General features: G+C 44.8%; 1 protein-coding gene across 1 annotated transcript in view; it reads right to left on the bottom strand.

Moving 5' to 3' along the window:
- The window catches only part of LOC126272492 (mucin-19-like), a 146,828-nt gene that overhangs the window by 45,659 nt on the left and 74,035 nt on the right, over window positions 1-27,134 (bottom strand). The gene's annotated exons all lie outside the window — the stretch shown is intronic.

Genomic DNA, 27,134 nt, shown 5'->3' with positions numbered 1-27,134 from the left:
GGTGGAAGGGGTATATAAAGGGTTTATACAAGGGCGATGTACTTGAGGACAAAATTGTGGAAATGGAAGAGGATGCAGATGAAGATGAAATGGGAGATATGATACTGCGTAAAAAGTTTGACAGATCACTGAAAGACCTGAGTCGAAACATGGCCCCAGGAGTAGAGAACATTCCATTAGAACTACTGACGGCCTTGGGAGAGCCAGTCCTGACAAAACTCTACCATCTGGTGAGCAAGATGTATGAGACAGGCGAAATACCCTTTCCCCTCAAGAAGAATATAATAATTCCAATACCAAAGAAAGCAAGTGTTGATAGATGTGAAAATTACCGAACAATCAGTTTAAGTCACAGCTGCAAAATACTAACGTGAATTCTTTATAGACGAATTGAAAAAATGGTAGAAGCCGACATCGGGGGAGATCAGTTTGGATTCCGTAGAAATATTGGAACACGTGAGGCAATACTGACCTTACAACTCATCTTAGAAGAAAGATTAAGGAAAGGCAATCCTACGTTTCTAGCATTTTTGACAATGTTGACTGGAATACTCTCTTTCAAATTCTAAAGGTGGCAGGGGTAAATTACAGGGAGTGAAAGCAGAGTCGAGGGGTAGCAGTGGTTGGGACTGGAGTAAGACAGGGTTGTAACCTGTCCCCGATGTTATTCAATCTGTGTATTGAGCAAACAGTAAAGGAAACAAAAGAACAATTTGGAGCACGAATTAAAATCCATGGAAAAGAAATAAAAAACTTTGAGGTTCGCCGATGACATTGTAGTTCTGTCAGAGACAGCAAAGGAACTGGAAGAGCAGCTGAACGGAATCGGCAGTTTCTTGAAAGGAGGATATGAGATGAACATCAACAAAAGCAAAACGAGGACAATGGAATGTAGTTGAATTAAGTCGGGTGATGCTGAGGGAATTAGATTAGGAAATGAGACACTTAAAGTAGTAAAGGAGTTTTGCTATTTGGGGAGCAAAACAACGATGGTGGTCGAAGTAGAGGGGATACAAAATGTAGACTGGTAATGGCAAGGAAAGCGTTTCTGAAGAAGAAAAATTTGTTAACATCAAGTATGGATTTAAATGTCAGGAAGTCGTTTCTGAAAGTATTTGTATGGAGTGTAGCCATGTATGGAAGTGAAACATGGACGATAAATAGTTTAGACAAGAAGAGAATAGAAGCTTTCGAAATGTGGTCCTACAGAAGAATGCTGAAGATAGATGGGTAGATCACATAACTAATGAGGAGGTATTGAATAGAAATGGGGAGAAAGGAGCTTGTGACACAACTTGACTAGAAGAAGGGATCGGTTGGTAGGACATGTTCTGAGACATCGAGGGATCACCAATTTAGTATTGGAGGGCAGCGCGTAGGGTAAAAATCGTAGAGGGAGACCAAGAGATGAGTACACTAAGCAGATTCAGAAGGATGTAGGCTGCAGTAGGTATTGGGAGATGAAGAAGCTTGCACAGGATAGAGTAGCATGGAGAGCTGCATAAAACCAGTCTCAGGACTGAAGACCACAACAACAAGCCACTGTACAGGGAGTTATCACCGTGAAAAAATAAACAAACTTTTTCAAGGTCAGAACTCTATTGCAGAAGCAACAACGAAAATCGTGCCAAATTTAAACGAAAGGGAAATCCCCAGTATTAGCGATCTCTTACAGAAACTCGATATTTAGCGCTAACTTCAATACGAGATGCTTGTAAAAGTTTCCACAATGAAACTTTTACTCGAAACCTGGCATTAAATCCAAAGAGACTCTGGGAGTGTGCAAAGTATGTTAGCGGCAATACATAATCCGTGCTTTGTGTGCGCGATAGCAATGGAAATACTACAGATGCTAGTGCTGCTAAAGCAGAACTACTAAACACAGCCTTCCGAAATTCCTTCACCAAGGAAGACGAAGTAAATATTCCAGAATTCGAATCAAGAACAGCTGCCAACATGGGTAACTTAGAAGCAGCTGCTATCACTTAATTGAAGCAGGTTTTCTGGTCCAGACTGTATACCAGTTATGTTGCTTTCCGAGTATGCTGATGCATTAGCCCCATTCTTAACAATCATACACAGCCGCTCGCTCGACGACAAATCCGCACCCAAAGACTGGAAAGTTGCACAGGTCACACCACTATTCAAGAATGGCAACAGGAGTAATCCACTAAATTACGTCGATATGCAGCAGGATTATAGAACATACGTTGTGTTCGAACATTACAAATTACCTGAAAGGGAACGTTCTATTGACACACACAGTCAACATGGATTTAGAAAACATCGTTCTTGTGAAACACAACTAGTTCTTTACTCACATGAATTGTGCAGCGCTATTGACAAGGGATTTCAAATTCATTCCGTATTTCTAGATTTCCAGAAGGTTTTTGACACCGTACCTCACAAGCGGCTTGTAATAAAATTATCGAATACCATCTCAGTTATACGACTGGATTCGTTATTTCCTGTCATAGAGGTAACAGCTCGTACTAACTGACAGAAAGTCATAAAGTAAAACAAAAGTGATTTCGAGCGTTCTTCACGGTAGCCTTATAGGTCCTCTTCCTAATCTACATGAACGATTAAGGAGAAAATCTGAGCAGCTGTCTCAAGTTGTTCGTAGATGATGCTGTAGTTTCTCGTCTAGCAAAGGCACCAGAAGATCAAAGCAAATTGCATAACGATTTAGAAAAGATATCTGTATGATGCGGAATTGACAGTGGACCCAAAAATAATGCAAAGTGTGAGGTCATCCACATGAGTGCTAGAAGGAATCCGTTAAACTTCGGTTACACGATAAATCAATCAAATCTAAAAACGTAAATTCAACTAAATATCTGAGAATTACAATTACGAACAACATACATTTGAAAGAACACATAGAAAATGTTGTGGGGAAGACTAACCACAGACTGCGCTTTATTGGCAGAACATTTAGGAAATGTAACACATCCACAGAAGAGACTCCCTTCACTACGCATTTCCGTCCCCTTTCGGAGTATTGCTGCGCCTTGTGGGGTCCTAACCAGATAGGATTAACAGAGTGTATCGAGAAAGTTCAAAGAAGAGCAGCGCGTTTTGTGTTATCGAGCGACAGGGGAGAGACACATGACAGAGGACTTGGCGTGGACATCATTAACTCAAAGGAGTTTCTCTTTGCGGTGGGATCTTCTCACGAAATTTCAATCGCCAACTTTCTCAGCCGAATGTGATAATATTTTGTTGACACCAACCTGCATAGGGGGAAAAGATCATCATAACAAAATAAGGGAAATCGGAGCTCGAACGGAAAGATATAGATGTTCGTTTCTCCGCTCGCTGTTCGAGAGTGGAATAATGGAGAATTACTGTGAAGGTGGTTTGATGAACCCTCTGCCAGACAATTTTGTATGATTTGTGGGGTATCCATGCAGATGTAGATGTAGACGTAGATGTAGATGCAAGGTAGTGTCTGCAGTTCTGGTACACACAGAAATCTGCGCATCGTAGTACCGTAGGACACAGCTAGATGAGTTGAAAGAAAAGGAGGCAGCCCATTGATAAATTGGATAGTTGTGCGCTAACTAATTTTCAGTATTTCAAGGGAAACAACGCTCAACAATCCGTGCTGGGTTGGTGAAAGTGTGCCGCAACAATGGGCCACAATGTGAGACAGTGCTTAGACGGTACAGACGCTTTCAGTGTGATCAGAGACACCCTGAATGACGAAGGACGATGTGGCGGACCGTCTCTCCGTGAAGAAACGAAAACCGCAAGAGCAGTGGGGGCCGCAAGGCTCCAAGAACCGTGTATCACAATCGACGCAACAGTAAAAACAGCAAAAATCAGTTGTGGATCATTTATCGACGTCTTCCACATTCTGAACGTGACACAGAACGCCGCCTGCTTAATTCTGCTATTGCTCACACCTAGTAAAAACGCCCGAGGCAGCGGCGGGAATGTTGCAGCTGCCGTCAGGCCAATCCAGGTGATCTCTTTAGCTGCCTATTCTCTGTGATATACGAGGGGCTGTCTGTAGCGCCACGACCTTGCACAGAGGACCGAAGCGAGAAGTGGAAAGTTTATGAGTTAACCACCACCGACAAGGAGAATTCCCAACCAACATCGGGCAAAGTGATGCTGTTTACCTGGGGTTGCCATGGTGTGGCGCTAACAGTTTCGCCAGGAGCAAACCATCACAGGATAACACTACCGAATTCTCATGACGAGTTATGAGAGACTGCCAAGACGAAACGTCATGGTAAACTGTTCAACATGGTGTTTCTGCTCCACAACACCGTTCCACGTCCATGTGCACAGGCCGGCCAGAGAGGCCGAGCGGTTCTAGGCGCAACAGTCTGGAACCGCGCGACCGCTGCGGTCGCAGTTTCGAATCCTGCCTCGGGCATGGATGTGTGTGATGTCCTTAGCTTGGTTAGGCTTAAGCAGTTCTAAGTTCTAGGGGACTGATGACCTCAGAAGTTACGTCCCATAGTGCTCAGAGCCATTTTTGAACGATGTGCACAGGTACTTGTTACAAAATCTGCTTTTTAGACTATCAAATTTTGTCTATACCCTATTCCCCCCCCCCCCCCCCCCCTCCTGTATTATCCCGACATGACACGTAGTGACCAGTTCCTATTTCGTCAGATTGCGTGGAAGGGATTTCCAGAACGACCAGCTGGTGACTTTCGAGATGGAACGTTTTCTTAACAGCCAAATGCAGACTTCTGCAAGAGAGATCTCCACCGAGTCATCCATTGTTGGAGAAATTGTATTGAATTGAAGAAAGGATATGTAGAGGATGACTAGCACCGTCACCAATTTTGCTGGTCGGATCTCGATTATTTTAATGTGATAATTACAACTTCATGACTATCCCTCGTACAGTGGAGAAAAGATGGTGTCTGTCAGAAGTATTATGTTTTCATTGTCCTATTGTATTCGCGTATGGTATGGTGGTATACTTACAGACCGAGAACCCTCATAAACATCTACTCATTCCATCTTTTCTGGGTGGAAACACTAGAAATATTGTGCTGCTACTGGGCACCTTCACCAAGTTTCTTGTTCGGTTCAAATGGTTCAAATGGTTTTGAGCACTATGGGACTTAACATCTGAGGTCATCAGTGCCCTAGAACATAGAACTACTTAAACCTAACTAACCTAAGGACACCACACACATCCATGCCCCGAGGCAGGATTCGAACCTGCGACCGTAGCGGTCGCGCGGTTCCAGACTGAAGCGCCTAGAACCGCTCGGCCACCTGGACTCGCACTCCGGAGGACGACGGTTCAATCCCGCGTCCGACCGTCCTGGTTTAAGTTTTCCGTAATTTCCCTAAATTGCTCCAGACAGATGCCGGGATGGTTCCTTTGAAAGGTCACGGCCGATTTCCTTCCCCGACCTTCCGTAATCCGATGAGACCGATGACCTAGCTGTGTGGTCTCCTCCCCCAAACAATCCAAATCCGCTCAGCGACACTGGCTGGCTTCTTGGTTGGATCCCGATACTTTTTTTTAATGTCATAATTACAACTTTATGACTATCCCTCGTACAGTGGAGAAAAGATGGTGTCTGTGAGAAGTATTACGTTTTCATTGTCCTGTTGTAGTCACTTATGGAACGGTGGTATAGTTGCTGAGCGAATATGCTCATAAACATCTAATCATGCTATCTTTCCTCGGTGGAAACACTAGAAATTTTGCGCCGCTACTGGGGTGGAGAAAAATACTGAAACACGAAAACCCCAACACACTACCATGCCTAACATAGTGTGGGAAAACCGTTGGGATTCAAAACGGCGTCTAGTGGTCTCGGAAAGGATAAATATTCGTTCTGCATGGTTTTCAAGGGAATCTTATACCATTTTTCCTGCTAAATAGTGACAAGCTCAGGTAACAGCGATGGAGATGGAAGGCAATCACGCATCCTTCTCTCCAAAGCGCAACCCAAAGGCTCAATAATGTTGAGATCTGGTGACTTGGGACCAGAGGAGATGCGACAATTCATCCTGGTGCTCACAAAACCAGTCCTGCTGTCTGAACAGGGGCCTTGTCACAGCATCACTATTTGGGAACAAATACTGTACCGTAGAACGCACCTGATCAGTGAGAATAGACACACAATCATCATTGCCGGATGTAGCCAGGTTGTGGTCCATAGCGAAAGCTAAGAAGAGGCCCTTGATTTGTTTTACGCCCCAAAGTTTAGGATATAAAATAAAACGGCACTTTGAAAAAAAATACGATTTTATAAGGGCAAATTTAGAGACAACACTAGTCAAATCAATGTCTCTCAGCCCGATCACACAGTCTAAATTCATTAATGTGAGGTCGTTTAACATACTTGCCTCACGATGTTTATTAACTTATTTGTAATGCACTTTAATGTTGAAAAATGATATTCCCCATTGCGGCTGGTGCTCATCAAAGACAAGTAAAAGCGTAAAAATGCACAACTGGCCATTAAAATTGCTACACCAATAAGAGATGCAGATGATAAACGGGTATTCATTGGACAAATATATTATACTAGAACTGACATGTGATTACATTTTCACGCAATTTGGATGCATAGATCCTGAGAAATCAGTACCCAGAACAACCACCTCTGGCCGTAATAACGACCTCGATACGCCTGGGCAATGAGCCAAACAGAGCTTGGATGGCGTGTACAGGTACAGTTGCTCATGCAGCTTCAACACGATAACACAGTTCATCAAGAGTAGTGACTGGCGTATTGTGACGAGCCAGTTGCTCGGCCACCATTGACCAGACGTTTTCAATTGGTGAGAGACCTGGAGAATGTGCTGGCCAGGGCAGCAGTCGAACATTTTCTGTATCCAGAAAGGCCCATACAGGACCTGCAACATGTGGTGGTGCATTATCATGCTGAAATGTAGGGTTTCGCAGGGATCAACTCAAGGGTAGAGCCACGGGTCGTAACACATCTGAAATGTAATGTCCACTGTTCAAAATGCCGTCAATGCGAACATGAGGTGACGGAGACATGTAATCAATGGCACCCCATACCATCACGCCGGGTGATACGCCAGTATGACGATGACGAATACACGCTTCCAATGTGGGTTCACCGCGATGTCGCCAAACACGGATGCGACCATCGTGATGCCTTAAACAGAAGCTGGATTGATCCGAAAAAATGACGTTTTGCCATTCGTGCACCCAGGTTTGTCGTTGAGTATACCATCGCAGGCGCTCCTGTCTGTGATGCAGCGTCAAAGGTAACCGGAACCACGGTCTCCGAGCTGATAGTCCATGCTGCTCTACACGTCGTCGAACTGTTCGTGTAGAAGGTTTTTGTCTTGCAAACGGCCCCATCTGTTGACTCAGGGGTCGAGACGTGGCTACACGATCCGTTACAGCCATATGGATAAGATCCCTGCCATCTCGACTGCTAGTGATACGAGGCCGTTGGGATCTAGCACGGCGTTCCGTATTACCCTCCAGTGACTGTTAGCAGAATATGGAATAGGTGGCTATTCCATATTCTGCTAACAGTCATTGGATCTCGACCAACGCGAGCAGCAGTGTCGCGATACGATAAACCGCAATCGCGGCAGGCAACAATCCGACCTTTATGAAAGTCGGAAACGTGATGGTACGCATTTCTCCTCCTTACACGAGGCATCAAAACAACGTTTCACCAGGCTACGCCAGTCAACTGCTGTTTGAGTATGAGAAATCGGTTGGAAACTTTCCGTATGTCAGCACGCCAACCTTGTGTGAATGCTCTGAAAAGCTAATCATTTGCATATCACAGCACCTTCTTCCTGTCGGTTAAATTTCGCGTCTGTAGCACGTCATCTTCGTGGTGTAGCAATTTTAATGGCCAGTAGTGTACTTCTACACTTGGAAAACATGATTCTAATGATTTTTGCATTAACATTTTGTAAAACTGCAGTTCCAGGGGCTTGTTCTTTTTTCTGTCAATAGCAGCATCCATATCTGTTTTGAGCAGCTCAGCTGCACCTGTTCGTCACCTAGGCTTTCTTCCAAATCGTCAAGTTAGGGTCTGGCGATAATAATTGGAGCTCCTTTCAACATCTCTTCTGCTGTCAAATACCTAAATTTCCGAAGTATTCCAAATGCGCTTGTCGCTTCGTGGTATTCTTCCATGCGTTCAGCTAATGCAGCCAGCACATTGTCAGTTATGACAATAAGCATCTGAATTTCGAAATGTAGTCAAGATGTTTGATTTTCTCTATCTTCATCGAGTGCAGTAAAGGCGCTGAAATGATTGCACTTCGTATTTCGCTGGCGTCGTCTCGAAATCTGTGGCTTTATTCTTCACAGCCGGTCAGCTCTTTGACTTTTGCTTCAGTATTTGAAAATGTTAGATTAGATTAGTTTTTCGTTCCATAGATCCGTGCTGAGGACATCCTCGTGGATGTGGAACATGTAATTTTTTTCACCACATTGCTTAGAAATACTCATGTAACGATTTATAAATATATAATGAATGGATTTCGTTACAACTGGCTGTCATTATTCCCGTTTCCAACTTTTCCATCTTCAAAAGTAGTCAGTAAGCGTGATCAGACACTCAGCCTTTGACAGTGTTACTAGATATGTCATTCAAAACTTCAAAACGTGCTTGACAGCGATAAGCTACATACAAATGCCTTCGAAGCGTCTTCTCGGGCCGACCACCCATTGTGCGACAACTTTTCAATATCGGTGTTTCTAAACTAGTTTCTTTCAATGCCTTCAAAAAAAGACCCCTTTTATAGGTAGGAGCGGCAAAAAATATACAAAGGCTTTCAAAAGACCAAAGAAAAGGGATGTTTCTGTATTGCATTCTACAGCGCACTTGCAACCAAATTTAATGAATGCTCAAGACAAGAAATGTATTCTGGGTATTTATTTATCTCGTAATTCGTGCTTCTAAACCGCTGTACTTCCCACTCACGTTGGTAGCGTTGTCATAGTTTTGCCCACGACAGTATTTAATGTCAGTGTCATCCCTATTTAAAGAAATTTAGAAAACTTTGGTCAAGTTGCACACATTATACAACAGTCCACCAACTAGACAGCAAACCCTCATTCCAGAAGGCTCGTATCAAAAGTGCTGCAATAAAAGTAAGTACTCTGTAGGAGGAATGAACGCCTGTAATAGTAGTCTTACTAAAAGATTCCATTAATTGCTTTTTATTGATAATCAATAGAACCCTGTTCTAATTGAACAAGTTGTTACGACTAGCTCGGAAAACATTAAGGAATTCCCGCGTAAGTTTCTCGCTGGTGTGAACTAACCAACAAATGTCTAGTGTGGCCAACGCTCACTTTTAGAAATGAGCTAAAATTTAACTACTCGTTGTAGATTTGGACACCCCCGTCCTTCCATTGGACGATAGGTAGAATACCATTCAGCCGGTCGGTGTGGCAGAGCGGTTCTAGGCGCTTCAGTCTGGAACCGAGCGACCGCTACGGTGGCAGGTTCGAATCCTGCCTAGGGCATGGATGTGGGTGATGTCCTTAGGTTAGTTAGGTTTAAGTAGTTCTAAGTTCTAGGGGACTGATGACCTCAGATGTTAAGTCCCATAGTGCTCAGAGTCATTTGAATCAATACCATTCATACTTACTTCAGCTTCAACATTTCATTGACAGGGAACTGCAACTTTAAATTCCTTAAAGTGTTTATTAATGATTCTGCCAACAGTTGAAGTATTTGTTAGGCGACTAGTTTCTAACCTTACAGGTTCATTTTCAAGCCTGATCTACTGAGGTGCACTCACTTGATGGATCCTTTTTCTTTTACACCTATGCGCGGGGCCCGTAGCATTTGCTAACTCCTGCTACGCAGCTAATCCAGCACTGCTAACCTTGGTAGTAATGCGGTTTTACAGAATACAGAATAACCGTGAGACCCATGTAATATCACGATATGGCTGCCCAAATCATTACTGACTCACCCCCCATGTTTCACTCTTCGGACGTAAACTAGGCCAGAAGTTGAAATCAGCGTGGAACAAGAGTCATCAGACCAAATGACTTTCTTCCGTTGCTTCACAGTCCAGGTTTTGTGGCTTCGGCACCACGTTTTCCTGTTATAGGCACCTGCATCAGTGACGTATGTTTTGGAATTCCAACTCAAATGGTTCAAATGGTTCCGAGCACTATGGGACTTAACATCTGAGGTCATCAGTCCCCTAGAACTTAGATCTACTTAAACCTAACTAACCTAAGGACATCATACACATCCATGCTCGAGGCAGAATTCGAACCTGAGACCTTAGCGATCGCGCGGTTCCAGACTGAAGAGCCTAGAACAGCTCGGGTACTGCGGCTGGCGAATTCCAACTCGCGCCGCAATTCCCTACTTTTTGAGCTCCCTTCGTATTGTTTTGGTGTTGGTAGGGTTTGTGAGTGCGACATTCAGTTCGGCAGTGACTTACTGCATATGTCGTCCTCTTATTTTTCGTCACAATCCTCTTCAGTGACCGTGTCCCGACCACTCAACAGACTCTTTCGTCCGCGTTTGATCTAGCGAATGATGTTTTTCAGCTTACCCTGTATGTGCTATAAATCTTCAATATGGTGCCTCCTAAAATACCAAACACTTCGACCACCTTGGTTACGGAAGCACCGACCATACGACCACCATAAGTTCGCCCAGATTCGAAGACCCTTAGCTCCGACATAACGCACTTACAACTACACTTACCACTACACTTACAACTACACTACACTTACAGAACGCTGTTCTGGCCAACACTGAAATTTGCACAGCGTTGAGGACATTGTGTACATCTACATCTACATCTACATCCATACTCCGCAAGCCACCTGACGGTGTGTGGCGGAGGGTACCCTGAGTACCTCTATCGGTTCTCCCTTCTATTCCAGTCTCGTATTGTACGTGGAAAGAAGGATTGTCCGTATGCTTCTGTGTGGGCTCTAATCTCTCTGATTTTATCCTCATGGTCTCTTCGCGAGATATACGTAGGAGGGAGCAATATACTGCTTGACTCTTCGGTGAAGGTATGTTCTCGAAACTTTAACAAAAGCCCGTACCGAGCAACTGAGCGTCTCTCCTGCAGAGTCTTCCACTGGAGTTTATCTATCATCTCCGTAACGCTTTCGCAATTACTAAATGATCCTGTAACGAAGCGCGCTGCTCTCCGTTGGATCTTCTCTATCTCTTCTATCAACCCTACCTGGTGCGGATCCCACACTGCTGAGCAGTATTCAAGCATTGGGCGAACAAGCGTACTGTAACCTACTTCCTTTGTTGTCGGATTGCATTTCCTTAGGATTCTTCCAATGAATCTCAGTCTGGCATCTGCTTTACCGACGATCAACTTCATATGATCATTCCATTTTAAATCACTCCTAATGCGTACTCCCAGATAATTTATGGAATTAACTGCTTCCAGTTGCTGACCTGCTATTTTGTAGCTAAATGATAAGGGACCTATCTTTCTATGTATTCGCATCACATTACACTTCGCTACATTGAGATTCAATTGCCATTCCGTGCACCATGCGTCAATTCGCTGCAGATCCTCCTGCATTTCAGTACAATTTTCCATTGTTGCAACCTTTCGATACACCACAGCATCATCTGCAAAAAGCCTCAGTGAACTTCCGATGTCATCCACCAGGTCATTTATGTATATTGTGAATAGCAACGGTCCTATGACACTCCCCTGCGGCACACCTGAAATCACTCTTACTTCGGAAGACTTCTCTCCATTGAGAATGACGTGCTGCGTTCTGTTATCTAGGAACTCCTCAATCCAATCACACAATTGATCTGATAGTCCGTATGCTCTTACTTTGTTCATTAAACGACTGTGGGGAACTGTGTCAAACGCCTTGCGGAAGTCAAGAAACACGGCATCTACCTGTGAACCCGTGTCTAAGGCCCTCTGAGTCTCGTGGACGAATAGCGCGAGCTGGGTTTCACACGATCGTCTTTTTCGAAACCCATGCTGATTCCTACAGAGTAGATTTCTAGTCTCCAGAAAAGACATTATACTCGAACATAATACGTGTTCCAAAATTCTACAACTGATCGACGTTAGAGATATAGGTCTATAGTTCTGCACATCTGTTCGACGTCCCTTCTTGAGAACGGGGATGACCTGTGCCCTTTTCCAATCCTTTGGAACGCTTCGCTCTTCTAGAGACCTACGGTACACCGCTGCAAGAAGGGGGGCAAGTTCCTTCGCGTACTCTGTGTAAAATCGAACTGGTATCCCATCAGGACCAGCGGCCTTTCCTCTTTTGAGCGATTTTAATTGTTTCTCTATCCCTCTGTCGTCTACTTCGATATCTACCATTTTGTCAACTGTGCGACAACCTAGAGAAGGAAGCACAGTGCAGTCTTCCTCTGTGAAACAGCTTTGGAAGAAGACATTTAGTAATTCGGCCTTTAGTCTGTCATCCTCTGTTTCAGTACCATTTTGGTCACAGAGTGTCTGGACATTTTGTTTTGATCCACCTACCGCTTTGACATAGGACATAGGTACCGTTCGCGGCGAAATACAACAGCGCAACCAGCAGGCTTGGCCAGCATCCGCATTTATGTTCAAGCATGCATCTCTCGCGCTGCTTCCATATCTTCGTCCAACCTCTGTACTTTGAACAGTCTTCTACAAATTCAACAAAACTTGAGTTCGTGGATCAACGTCACGATTCTTTCTACAGTTTTCATTTAAACTTGCTAAACATCTTTACAATACTTTCACGTATCCTTTAACGATTTTGGCAGCCATATCTTCCTTTACCGGGCCCCCGAATGCTGGAGTTGTACCCTAGCACAGGTGGAAATGGAGTAGCGTGCACAGTTACCTTAACACACGCACTGTACTTAACCAGAAATCACTTAACAAGGTTTCCATTCGCCTTTTCTACAAATCATCTTGTTAAAACGAAGCACTTGTAATACAAAGCATAGGATATCTACATCTACATACCGTACTCACCCCCCCCTCTCTCTCTCTCTTTTCTCTGTTACATTCACCAATGGTCGGGGGGGGGGGGGGGGGGAATTACAGCCTGTAAACTTCGGTATGACCTCTAATGTCTCTGAATTTCTCGTCGTGTTTGTTTCAGGAGACGTGTGTGGAAGGAAGTAATATGTTTTCCGACTCTTTCCAGACCCACATTTTTGTACTGACGACAGTAAACCTCTTTGTCTCTCAGAAAAATATATCACGTCAGTTCCAAAACCTTTTTGCGATTAAAGTAATAAACTTAAAATGACTAGATATTTATTTAAAAATTACTACGACCGTGTCTGTGTTGTGAAGAAGGACGATGTAATGTCCTTTTGAACACGGGTGCATTTTCGAAGGGACAGGCACTCAGGAGACAGCAGCCGTTATTAAATACACGGAATTTCACGCAGTTGCGAATGCGAACAACCAGCAGCTGTATAAGGAAATGACTGCAATGGAAATTTGTGCCGGACCAGAACTCGAACCCGTTCCCGCTTTACTCGAGCAGCAGCCTTAACCGCTTTGCCTATCCGTGCACGACTCACGGCCACTCCCGAGCCTCAGTACGTCGCCGTTCCTACGTCACAGCCTGTACTCGTTCACACGTTACGTGAATCCCGTGCAGGGAAGGGCACGCACGAAGAAACACTGCATCGTTCTCCTTAACAACACAGGCACTGTAATGTCGTATTTACCTACCGATACCAGGTAGCAACTTTCAACTAAAATGTCCTTCCCTATACGGGAATTACATAGTATGTGTACGATTACAGGTTGTGACGCAGGAGTGACGTCATATGTAAGAGTAGATTGGAAAGAAAGACGACTGATACATGGTATATAAGGATAAGAATACGAAATGAAATGTCAGAAGGAAGCAGAATTGGACGAGATGGTGGACGAGGTTGTTGCCTATCCCACTGTTGTTTAACGTATACCTTGGAGAGATTATTACGAAAGGCTTAGCTGGGAAAAGAGCAATATGTATTGGTGGAAAGAGAATAGAATGTAGAATATTTGGTGATGACATTGTATTAGTGGCAGAAAGTGAGCGGACAGTGAATAACGTGCTGAAAGATCTGAATGAAGCTTGTGTGGAATATGGAATGCAAATAAACACAGCAAAAACAAAGAATGTGGTCATCAGTACAAGACGCATACTGTCCAATATTAAAATAGGACAATCTACCATTAGCCAAGTAAGTGCATTTAAATATCTTCGAAGCACAATAACTGAAGACTTGAGATGTCACGAGGAGGTGAAAACTCGAATTGCCATAGCGAAAGGGGCATTCAACAGAAAGAGGAGACTCTTATGTGGCAAATTAGATAAAGGACTAAGGAAAAGGCTTGGCAAATGTTTTGTCTGGAGTGTGGCACTATATGGGGCAGAAACATGGACGCTGAGACGAGAGGATGAAAAAAGGTTAGAAGCATATGAGATGTGGATGTGGAGGAGAATGGAGAGAATAAGCTGGATAGAAAGAGTGAGTAATGAAATAGTATTTACTGGAAAGGGTTGGTGAGAGAAGATGTCTGCTGAAGGTTGTAAGGGAAAGGAAAAAGAACTGGTTGGGACATCCATTGCGAAGGGAGTGCTTGCTAGCAGATGCTTTGGAAGGATTGGTTTGTGGCAGAAGACTGAGAGGAAGAAGGAGATACAAGATGATAGACGACATAAATGGAAGAGGAAATTATGCAGACCTGAAAAGGACGGCAGAATACCAGACAGCGTGGAGAACTACCATGTGGAAACCTGCCTTTTGGCAGAACACTGATGAAGATGATGTACGATTACAGGTTGTGACGCAGGAGTGACGTCATATGTTAAGTTTGGGTCTGGTCGTGGGTTGTGCACGGGTACGAAAGCGGTGAAACAGAGTGCTCGTATAAATCGGGAAATTCGGGTTCGAATCCAGGTACGGCATAAATTTTCACTGCAGTCATTCCCTTATACAGCTGCTGGTCGTTCGTGTTCGCAACTGCGAATACATTCATATATTCGAAGCTACTATGTCTGTTACTCATTTCAAGCTTGAGTACGTATTGTAAATGTCGAGTGTTTGTATTGCCATAAAATGGTGTGTGTTGAAGCAGTTTCCACAGAATTTAACAATACTCACACAGTGCATGTGCAGAAATGCCTTAGCTTTAAAAGGTACAACGCAAGTGACGCTGAGTGGCAACCCCTGACACATAGACTATCCTTCAACTACGGGAAGTGACCAGTACTGCATATACGCTAGGCGAAGCTGGTACGTATTCCAGCGGCCCTCTCTAATCGACTACCTTGCATGTCATTCGTCACATGGAGCCAATAGTACGGAGCTGTAGCATAATTCCGTGCTAGCAGCCAACAGCACGAAACTGTAACATAGCAGTGCGCAAGCAGCCCGTAGTACGCATCTGTAGCATTACTCCATACCAGCCGGCAGTATCACTCCGCACTAGTAACCAATAACATGGAGCTAATGTCGTGTCACTCTGCGCTATTACATGAGTCACGGACTGCGCCCTAGCCACGGGTGTGTCGTCCGGCGGAGAGTTATCCAGCAGCGAGAGTCTTCGAGTGTGTCCACAGTAGCCGCTACAGCTCCGGCCACACACTGCATCGAACTGAAGAGGAACTGACACTCTTCGACAATGTTTACAGCAGAATAGAGACTGCACTGCGTAATTGTAGTTTGCACTGTTACGGACTTCAACGCAGTATTTGTGTTCTTTAATAAAAGAGTGTCTTTGGAACTTGTACTGTGTCATTTCAGTTGTTATGTTTTTATAATGTGTTCCTTATATGAATTTGGATATAGCGCACCAACTATACTGATATCAGCGCCATCTAAGAGTCTGTTGTCGATATCTTATGTGGCAGCAAGAACATTATCATAAAAACTCCGTCTTTGTTAGTTGAAATTCGGTGACCGATCACACAATCCTCTTAACAATCTGTCTCCATTTTCCCGGTCTTCTGCATCTCGGGGTACCTGGTCCCTTGTTTGATGCGTCTTCTCCTTTATCCGGTCTGTCCCTCGTCTCAGTGATCTTTTCTATAATCTTTTCCCTTAGACTTTTCCTTGGATGACCATCTTTTCCAAGTTACCCTCCTGTCGTCGATTTACGTGTTCAATGAACTGCAGGATTTGCTGGAAACAAATACTGGACGACCTCTTCTCCGCCATGAGTTATTGAAGGATTGATTTGTTGGTCAGTTTGTTCATCCATGATAGTCTCAGCAACCTCCTACACGGTCAAATCTCAAAGGCATCATTCCTTTTACGGTCCGCTTCAGTTATTCTCCATGTTTCAACGCCATAAAGGTGAAACTGGGAAAACCCGAGATTTGAACACTCTCAGTTTAGCATGTCTGGTTATGGCTCGACATTTTCTAATCACTGTTATCTTCAATGCAACATCACGACCCTGAGCAATCCCACGTCGTAGTTCCTGTGTCGAACCGATAAGGTGTTGCTTACGAAGGACAGCTTGTTGAATTGCATATTCGAGCAGGATCAGGTTATCGAGAGTGGAGCTACACCTTCTGAACCCACAATGGGAGCGACTGAGTAGGTACTTGGTTTCCAGAACCCACACTAGGAGCCGGTTGACCATACGCTCGTCTTTCCTACGCAGCTTGTCAGGCTAATACTACGATAACCACCGGGGTCCGTCCGATCCTTCCCTGGTTTTAAAATTGGAATTAAAATAGATTCTTTCCACGAGTTGGGAAAGTCGCACGTAATCCACATTTTATTGGAGAGAGGAATGAGGACTTTCTTCGACCGTCGGCCCAACTGTTGCAACATGCTGAAGGTTATCAGGTCATTTCCAGGGGTCGTATCACAAGCATCTGACAATGCAGAATCCAGCTCTCACAGTGAGAAAGGCTGGTTCTGTTCTTCCATGTTGGTGGAACATGTAACGCCGGAAATGCATATCCTTCTATTTCCATCTATTATACTATAAATTTTTTCCTTATTTTGTTACCTGAAGATAGTACATTTTTGTGTCTTTATATATTGTAATTGTTTTACTATTTGTGTATATGTTTATTTATGCATTTATGTCGATGTATAATTGGTTTGTTTTGTAAATACTATTTGTATTTTTACACTGAGTCTTGCCTAGGGAAAACTATGCTATCGAATGATTACATCGATAGGTCGTGTGGAGAACCAAAGTGTTTAGGATCTTTGGTAGTGTTAACTCTGCCACGTGGAGCGCGGGCAGAGCAGAGTCTGGCTGGAGTAGGGCGGTGGAGCAGGTGTGTTGTGTAATGCTCCCGCGAGTTGCCGCGCTTTCGGGGTTTGGCAGTATGTAATTACGCTCGACTTGCTATGATAGTTTCTGACACGGTGTCGGGGACGGGAAGCATTAGCTGGCGCACATCAAGAGCCCGTTTCGCCTGGTGACAGTGTCGAGAAGAAGGCCCTCCAACACCGAGCTTCTGCAACAGCGACGGCCGACAATGAGTGACTGTCGCCACCTCCTCGATCGACGACTTCAAGCCTTCAATCAACCAACCAACAAGGAATACTGGAAGCACGTAAAGTCTTAGAACTGTATGGCAGACCTCAGCTTTTAAATTTGTTCCATTTTCATAACTATGATTACAGCAACTTAGCATGAACCTTTGTTGCTCATTGTCCCAATTGCATTACAAGCAGGGTCCCTTCCTTTTCCGGAATGAACCTGAGTGTCTTTGAAATTCAAACGCCAGCATTAAAGTAATATCATTCGATTTCACTGCTTTAATTTCAAAGTTCAGTTAAGGCATTCATAGCTGGCTACAATATTTAGATTGCGCAAGCACAAATTAAGAGTGCAAGTTTTGTTACCGTATTTTAGCTTACCTGTGACTGCAGCTCAGCTTGGTACGTACTAAATTTTACTGTTGTTAATTGTTCAGAATTATTTAATTCAAGTTCAAAGTTAAATCTCTTATTTCTAAATTGCGTAGATTCAAGTAGCTTTTGAAATGATTGTTGAGGTAGTCCAAGACTAATCTTATTTTATTGAATTTCGTAGTGCATCAGAAACAAAGTTCACTATTCATTTCAGTCAGTAAATTAACTTTCAATTTTCCGGTTTTATACATTCTTTTCCTAAATTAAGTCAGAGTGTAGCGAAATTTATTACTTCTGACAAACATTCAGTTTTCACGCAACACGTGTCAACCTCCTGTTGCCACGCTTTTAGTGCTAATTATATGTGCAATAACCTTTCTTTTTCAGTTATTATAGTAGTTGTCCATAGGACTGGCGACCGTAATTTTCCCCAAATCTCAAATATCTAATTAACGCCAGTTAATTGTTAACGTAACGACCGCATTTACTTTCTTTATTAACTTTACCCTTTTTCAAAATTAATTTCCACCAGTTTCATTTGCATTTTTCCTTTCATTTAGATGTAACCCTTTCCTCCCTCTTTACCGACAGATTAGCTTCGGTGACGATTGCTTTTCCCAAATTTCCATTAGGTGCACGCGGTTTAATTTTTACTGTCATTAAGGTCGATAAGTCAGGAGGAGGTTACAAACAGAAATCAAGATCAGCCTTCTCCTGTGCCTCCCTTTAGCGACGGAAGGAGGGATACTGGCTAGAATCGCCTGTGATGGATTTATATGATTCAGCCTTTGTCTGAGCTATACCCCTCATCGATGTTCCAAGAGACCCCTGTATTCGTACAGCTGCTATTGGTGGTCGAGAGTTCTGCCTTGAGATCCTCCTGATGGTTTCCCATACTTTTCTTGCGGATGTGGAGTTATTGACGGAGTTCAGGAGCTCCTGCCGACACCTCTGATTACTCTCCCGAATTCTTCTCCTCACCTTTGCACGCACCATTCGAAAGTTTGCAAGATTCTCATCTATAGGTCATCGATTGAATCTGCGCGTAGCTGCCCTCCTATGCCTCATTGCAAAATGACACTCATCGTTCCACCAAGGGACAGGTCACCTCCTGGGCACTTCTACAGTCTTTGGGATGGGTTCATCAGCTGTTATGTGATCCACTCAGTCCTGGACGCCGTCACATTGCTCGAAAACAGCTAACTGCCTGTAAAGCATCCAGTTAGCCTTCTTGAATGACCATCTCGGTGGCTTTCTTTTAGGACCTGCTCCATCATGCGGATGGATCCAGATAGGGAAATGGTCACTACCATGAAGGTCATCATCCACTGCCCACTGAGCAGTGTCCCGAAGAGCGGGCGAGCAGAAGGAGGAGTTTATGGCTGTAGACGAACCTTTAGCAGAATGTGTGGCTTGACCCATGTTCAGCAGTGTAAGATCTGTTGTTTGTAGCATATCCTCAAGTACCTGACCCTTGGGGCATGTGGTGTTAAAATCCCATAGTGCACTGTGTGCACGAAGTCCCCCCCCCCCAAAAGGAGAAAGGGTCAGGGTAGTTCATCAAGAAAATGCGTGAGGACTCCACTGTCAAGGGGCTCATGGGGTGGTAAATACTCAGAGCACACTGTGATGTCAACATGGACCACTATCCGAACAGCAGCCGCTTGTAGTGCTGTTTTACATCTACATCTACATCTACATGACTACTCTGCAATTCACATTTAAGTGCTTGGCAGAGGGTTCATCGAACCACAATCATACTATCTCTCTACTATTACACTCCCGAACAGCGAGCGGGAAAAACGAACACCTAAACCTTTCTGTTCGAGCTCTGATTTCTCTTATTTTATTTTGATGATCATTCCTACCTATGTAGGTTGGGCTCAACAAAATATTTTCGCATTCGGAAGAGAAAGTTGGTGACTGAAATTTCGTAAAAAGGTCTCGCCGCGACGAAAAACGTCTATGCTGTAATGACTTCCATCCCAACTCGTGTATCATATCTGCCACACTCTCTCCCCTATAACGCGATAATACAAAACGAGCTGCCCTTTTTTGCACCCTTTCGATGTCCTCCGTCAATCCACCTGGTAAGGATCCCACACCGCGCAGCAATATTCTAACAGAGGACGAACGAGTGTAGTGTAAGCTGTCTCTTTAGTGGACTTGTTGCATCTGCTAAGTGTCCTGCCAATGAAACGCAACCTTTGGCTCGCCTTCCCGACAATATTATCTATGTGGTCCTTCAAACTGAAGTTGTTCGTAATTTTAACACCCAGGTACTTAGTTGAATTGACAGCCTTGAGAATTGTACTATTTATCGAGTAATCGAATTCCAACGGATTTCTTTTGGAACTCATGTGGATCATCTCACACTTTTCGTTATTTAGCGTCAACTGCCACCTGACACACCATACAGCAATCTTTTCTAAATCGCTTTGTAACTGATACTGGTCTTCGGATGACCTTACTAAACGGTAAATTACAGCATCATCTGCGAACAGTCTAAGAGAACTGCTCAGATTGTCACCCAGGCCATTTATATAGATCAGGAACAGTAGAGGTCCCAGGACGCTTCCCTGCGGAACACCTGATATCACTTCAGTTTTACTCGATGATTTGCCGTCTATTACTACGAACTGCGACCTTCCTGACAGGAAATCACGAATCCAGTCGCACAACTGAGACGATACCCCATAGCTCCGCAGCTTGATTAGAAGTCGCTTGTGAGGAACGGTGTCAAAAGCTTTCCGGAAATCTAGAAATACGGAATCAACTTGAGATCCCCTGTCGATAGCGGCCATTACTTCGTGCAAATAAAGAGCTAGCTGCGTTGCACAAGAGCGATGTTTTCTGAAGCCATGCTGATTATGTGTCAATAGATCATTCCCTTCGAGGTGATTCATAATGTTTGAATACAGTATATGCTCCAAAACCCTACTGCAAACCGACGTCAATGATATAGGTCTGTAGTCAAATGGATTACTCCTACTACCCTTCTTGAACACTGGTGCGACCTGCGCAATTTTCCAATCTGTAGGTACAGATCTATCGGTGAGCGAGCGGTTGTATATGAGTGCTAAGTAGGGAGCTATAGTATCAGCGTAATCTGAAAGGAACCTAATACAATCTGGACCTGAAGACTTGCCCGTATTAAGCGATTTGAGTTGCTTCGCAACCCCTAAGGTATCTACTTCTAAGAAACTCATGCTAGCAGATGTTCGTGTTTCAAATTCTGGAATATTCCATTCGTCTTCCCTGGTGAAGGAATTTCGGAAAACTGCGTTCAATAACTCCGCTTTAGCGGCACAGTCGTCGATAACAGTACCATCGGCACTGCGCAGCGAAGGTATTGACTGCGTCTTGCCGCTTGTGTACTTTACATACGACCAGAATTTCTTCGGATTTTCTACCAAATTTCGAGACAATGTTTCGTTGTGGAACCTATTAAAGGCATCTCGCATCGAAGTACGTGCCAAATTTCGCGCGTCTGTAAATTTTAGCCCATCTTCGTGATTTCGCGTTCTTCTGAACTTCGCATGCTTTTTCCGTTGCCTCTGCAACAGCGTTCGGTCCTTTTTTTGTGTACCACGGGGGATCCGTTCCATCTCTTACCAATTTATGAGGTATGGATCTCTCAATTGCTGTTGCTACTATATCTTTGAATTTGAGCCACATCTCGTCTACATTCGCATAGTCAGTTCGGAAGGAATGGAAATTGTCTTTTAGGAAGGCTTCTAGTGGCACTTTATCCGCTTTTTTAAATAAAATTATTTTGCGTTTGTTTCTGATGGGTTTGGAAGAAATGGTACTGAGCCTAGCTACAATGACCTTGTGATCACTAATCCCTGTATCAGTCATGATGCTCTCTATCAGCTCTGGATTGTTTGTGGCCAAGAGGTCAAGTGTGTTTTCGCAACCATTTACAATTCGCGTGGGTTCGTGGACTAACTGCTCGAAATAATTTTCGGAGAATGCATTTAGGACAATCTCGGAAGACGTTTTCTGCCTACCACCGGTTTTGAACAAGTATTTTTGCCAACATACCGAGGGTAGGTTGAAGTCCCCACCAACTATAACCGTATGAGTGGGGTATTTATTTGTTACGAGACTCAAACTTTCTCTGAACTGTTCCGCAACTGTATCATCGGAGTCTGGGGGTCGGTAGAAGGAGCCAATTATTAACTTAATTCGGCTGTTAAGTATAACCTCCACCCACACCAATTCGCACGGAGTATCTACTTCGATTTCACTACAAGATAAACCACTACTGACAGACACAAACACTCCACCACCAATTCTGCCTAATCTATCTTTCCTGAACACCGTCTGAGACTTCGTAAAAATTTCTGCAGAACTTATTTCAGGCTTTAGCCAGCTTTCTGTACCTATAACGATATCAGCTTCTGTGCTTTCTATTAGCGCTTGAAGCTCAGGGACTTTTCCAGCGCAACTACAACAACAATTTACAACTATAATTCCGACTGTTCCTTGATCCAAGCACGTCCTGTAATTGCCAAGCACCCTTTGACATTGCAGCCCATCCCGCACTTTCCCGAGGCCTTCTAACCTAAAAAACCGCCCAGTCCACGCCACACAGCCTCCGCTACCCGTGTAGCCGCCAGCTGAGTGTAGTGAACTCCTGACCTATTCAGCGGAACCCGAAACCCCACCACCCTATGGCGCAAGTCAAGGAATCTGCAGCCAATACGGTCGCAAAACCGTCTGAGCCTCTGATTCAGACCCTCCACCCGGCTCTGCACCAAAGGTCCGCAGTCGGTTCTGTCAACGATGCTGCAGATGGTGAGCTCTGCCTTCATCTCGTAAGCAAGACCGGCAGCCTTCACCAAATCAGATAGCCGCTGCAATCCAGAGAGAATTTCCTCAGATCCAAAGCGACACCACCTGCAGCTGGCTGCACCCTGTGCTATTCATGGCATCCGGAAGGACTCTGTCCACATCAGGAATGACTCCTCCCGGAATGCACCCGGAGTGCACACTGGATTTCGTCCCCTCCTTAGCCGCCATATCTCTAAGGGGCCCCATTACGCGCCTAACATTGGAGCTCCCAACTACTAGTAAGCCCACCCTCTGCGATTGCCCGGACCTTGAAGGCTGAGAATGATCCTCTGAAACAGGGCAGGCAGCTGCATCTGGCTCAGCCAGAGACAGTGCCTGAAACCTGTTTGTCAGACGCACCGGGGAGGCTTTCTGATGAGCCTCCGGGGACGCCTTTCGCTGCCTGCCATTCCTTGGAACGACCTCCCAATCAACCACAGGCGAGGGCTCAGCCCCACTGCGGGCAGCAACCGGGGCAACCACAGCGGCAGACCGATCTGGGGACAGACGGGACGAGGTTGACATCCCCGTGATACCCGAGTCCGGCTCCCCACAGTGGTGCCCATTGTCAACAGCCTCAAGCTGCGCGACCGAAGTCAGCGCCGATTGCAGCTGTGAGCGAAGGGATGCCAAGTCAGCCCTCATCCGAACACAGCAATCGAAATCCCTGTCCATTCTAATCGATGTTTAACAACAGTTACCGAAACACGAGTCCGTGCCTAGATAACGCAAGCGGAACACGCAAAGAATGTATCAACTAACCTGTACAAATGCCTAACGACTGCGCTACAATCTGCTGAATTTACGATTACAGTAACTAAAACTCGAAATTGCACCTCCTATACGAAACTCACACGCAATTTAAATAAGAATCTACGAAGTAAACACTATAGCGCGATGCTACAACTGTCAAATACTATAATACGCCCGAAATATATCAATTAAACAATGCAAGTACCCAAAAACACGCAAAGAAATTAATTAAACTATCTAACAAACAAGTAGGCTAGGGTTATACGACTTGCTGCTGCAGCTGCTTATCCAACGGCGGCAGGGAGCACACTGACTGACCAACCGACACTGGCCGTTCAAAACAAAAACAGAAGACAGACGACTACGCGAATTTGCACTATTCGGGTACTAAGGCGCGATGCTACAACCCTCAAATACTATAATACGCCCGAAATATATGAATTAAACAATGCAAATACCCAAAAACACGCAAAGAAATTAATTAAACTATCTAACAAATAAGTAAGCTAGGGTTATACGACTTGGTGCTGCAGCTGCTTATCCAACGGCGGCAGGGAGCATAGGGCATAGGTGAGGAGTGAAAAGTGTCCTTTACAAACACTGCAACCCCACCTTTTTCCCTGTTACCAGTAAGGTCGTCGTTTCTATAAAGATGGTAGCCTACAAGTACATGTGTGTCAGTCTCATTAAAATGAGCCTCTTGAAGGCACAGGCAAAAGGGTCTGTCCTGTACAAGGAGTCTCGGTTCGGCCAGATCAGTCCTGTATCCATTTATATTCCATTGAAGTATGGGAGCCATTTCATCAATGTGGTCTTGATTTACCCCTGTCTTTGCGCCAAGGTGGTGAGGCGCTTGTAGAGCAAGGTGGAGTTTTAGGGCTGCTGGGTATGGTGACGAGACATCAAAATCCATGATGACCTCATCATCTGTCAGACATGCGAGAATGACGCCTGATGGCGCCCGGGTCAGCTTTCAAACCGAATGTTGGGATCCTTTCCCTGCTCCCATTCTCAGCAGGGATGAGGGGGAAAGGGGGCGGTGAGAGCCACTTTTCTTTGAAGAAACTTGGCGTTGAGGGGCACTCTGCTTTGGGGTGCCTTTGGGCTGTGCACTGAGGAAGCATTGCTAGACTCTTCCGTCGTAGCTGTCTGGATCGCTATGTCTTTCACTTTACTTTGGTACATACAGGTTCAAGTTCAGATGCTAGAGGTGGATGGTGGAACACTGGACGTCGTCTGAATCAAAGCGTCGACCTTAGTAACAGGTTTCTGCACCAACGAAGCATAAGAAAAGGCAAAGACAGGGGGTTTCATCGCCTGATAGTCCTTTTTGGCTCCTGCGTAGGGGATCTGCGTGGTCACTTTGAGTTCCTGAATTTTGCGTTCCTCTGCAAAAACAGGGCAGGCTCAGCTCCAGGCTGGGTGGCTTCCACAGCAGTTAATACAGATTGCTGGAGATGGACAGTCCGTCCCAGCTTCATGGGCTGCGTTTGCACACTTTGCCCCATCATCTCAGTATTGTATGGACAAAACGATGACATTTGAAGCTTTGCGTAGGGTTAGGTACATAAGGCCGAACCCTAAGTCGGAGGAAACCTGCCATGATGTGTTCATATAACGTTGGAGAATTGAAGGTCACAATAAAGGTGGTAGTCTTCTCAGTCTCTCCACTGTTCTTGCGTGTCCTTTGTTCCACATCTATGATCCCCTTTGGTACCCATTCTTGTCTGAGTTCAGCAACGTCTATATCGATAATATTACAGCAGGTTACCAAACCTTTGCTGGAGTTATGCAACTCAACGATGAAGTCGTTCTCACCCAATTTCTGTGACTTCTTTGACTTCTTCTAGAGGTCAACATGCTTTGCCCGGTTAGTCTCAACAAACAAGGAACCATTGCGCAGCTGCTTAATAGACTTTAGGGTACCAGCCAGTCCTTCTAAACCTTTATGGTATAAAAGGGGGACCCTTTTTCAAACGTCTCCTCCATCCTCTTGATCACTACAAAGACATTGTTATTCATGACTTCTTGAGCCCCTTACTGACAACAAGTTGATTATTATTCTTTTTGATGAAAGGGTGTGAGAACTCCCAGGCGGTACACCCTTCCTGCTGGGAGGAGAAGAAGAAGATTTCGAGGGGTTCCATTTCGAAATAAGGGAAATAAGGGTCCACTCATACAGAACCCTGTGTGCCTGAGTATGCCTTATACAACTGAGGTGCAGCAGGTTCCCCAGAAGTTGCCCGCCAATGAATAGTCCATCTCATCAGGGCGCAGAACACCTTGAGATTGAGTTTTTTTTTTATAGAAGTTTATACCATCCTCGCTATCCGGTCAGTCAAGATCCCCATTCCTGTGACACACAAGGTTCCACCGCCGCGCTGCACGGTGGTCGCTGAAGCATGCCCAGAGCTTACGGTGGCAGAGGACTGGCGGCGCTGACCAGTCCCCAGCTCAGGAACCCCAGGGTCGCCAAGCCCGTACTCAGCAAACGAACGCTGAGACCCTGAGGACATGAGGCGGGTTCAATAAGTATTGCAACACAATTTTTTTCTGCAAGCAGCTTGGTTTTAATCGGGATTCCAATACACCATATTATTCCCAACTCTTTTGGCCACAAAACAGAATTTTTCGGCACAAACTCCGTTCACTGCGACGGCCTTACCCTACTTACTGGGAGGACTACTACGCCCGCATGGTACAATTCTACTGGCCGCCGTCGGAGTCAAGATCTTGCTGCATCAATGAATGACCTTCTCATCATCCACGTACTGTTTCCCGCAGAAAGCATTCTTCATTGGGGCAGACGGATGGAAGTCGGAAGGTGCGAGATCCAATGAAGTTTCGTGAGCTTCTCTTGGTTGCACAGACTTCTGCGAAGCTTTGCGTTGTCTTGGAATAGAAGTTCGTTTGCATTTTTGTTGCGATGAACACGCTGAAGTCGTTTCTTCAATTACTAGGTGGTAGCACAATACACTTCAGAGTTGACCGTTCCATCATGAGGGAGGACATCAAACAGAATAACCCCTTCAGAGCCCCAGGAGACCGTCGTCATGGCTTTAAAGGCTGAGATTAGACTTTGAACTTTTTCTTTAGATTGCCGTTTTGTTTCCGGCTCGAAGTGATGAACCTATGTTTCATCGCTTGTGACGATGTTCGACAGAAATTGTCAAGATCAGCCTCGTACCGCGCAAGTAATTCCGTTGCTCTTTGCGGCGAGGAATCCAGCAGGGACACACTTTCGAGCATCCCAACTGGTGGACGAGTGTGTCAGCACTACCAACAAAGACACACAGTCTGGCAGCGAGGTGTTTAGTTGTGATCCGTCGATCAACTCAAAAGAGAGTGTCCGCACGTTCGAGCATTCCAAGAGTCACAGTTGTGTGTGGTCGGCCCTTCACGCGGCAGATCGTACAGGTTTGCACTACGTTGTTCCTATGATGACAGACGCCTTGCCCAACGACTCACCGTCTTTTTTTCACTTTCAGGGTGACATTCTTCAAGAGCCCGTCAATATATGCGAAAATCCGGTTTTCCACCAAGAGAAACTCAGTGACAGCTATCTGCTTGGAACGCACCTCCGGTGCAGACACCATTTTAAAGGCTACGTATAGTCCCGCCACGTATTGTAACTTCATGAAACTATAGAGGCTGAAGCGGGAATATTCCACGATGTCCCACAACTAATTGCGCATTTTTTCAACCGGAATTGCATTAATTATTGAACACCTCTCGTATGCAGTA

This window comes from Schistocerca gregaria, chromosome 5 (assembly GCF_023897955.1).
Source record: "Schistocerca gregaria isolate iqSchGreg1 chromosome 5, iqSchGreg1.2, whole genome shotgun sequence".
Classification (NCBI taxonomy): domain Eukaryota; kingdom Metazoa; phylum Arthropoda; class Insecta; order Orthoptera; family Acrididae; genus Schistocerca; species Schistocerca gregaria.
This window is presented reverse-complemented; position numbering and strand designations above follow the sequence as displayed.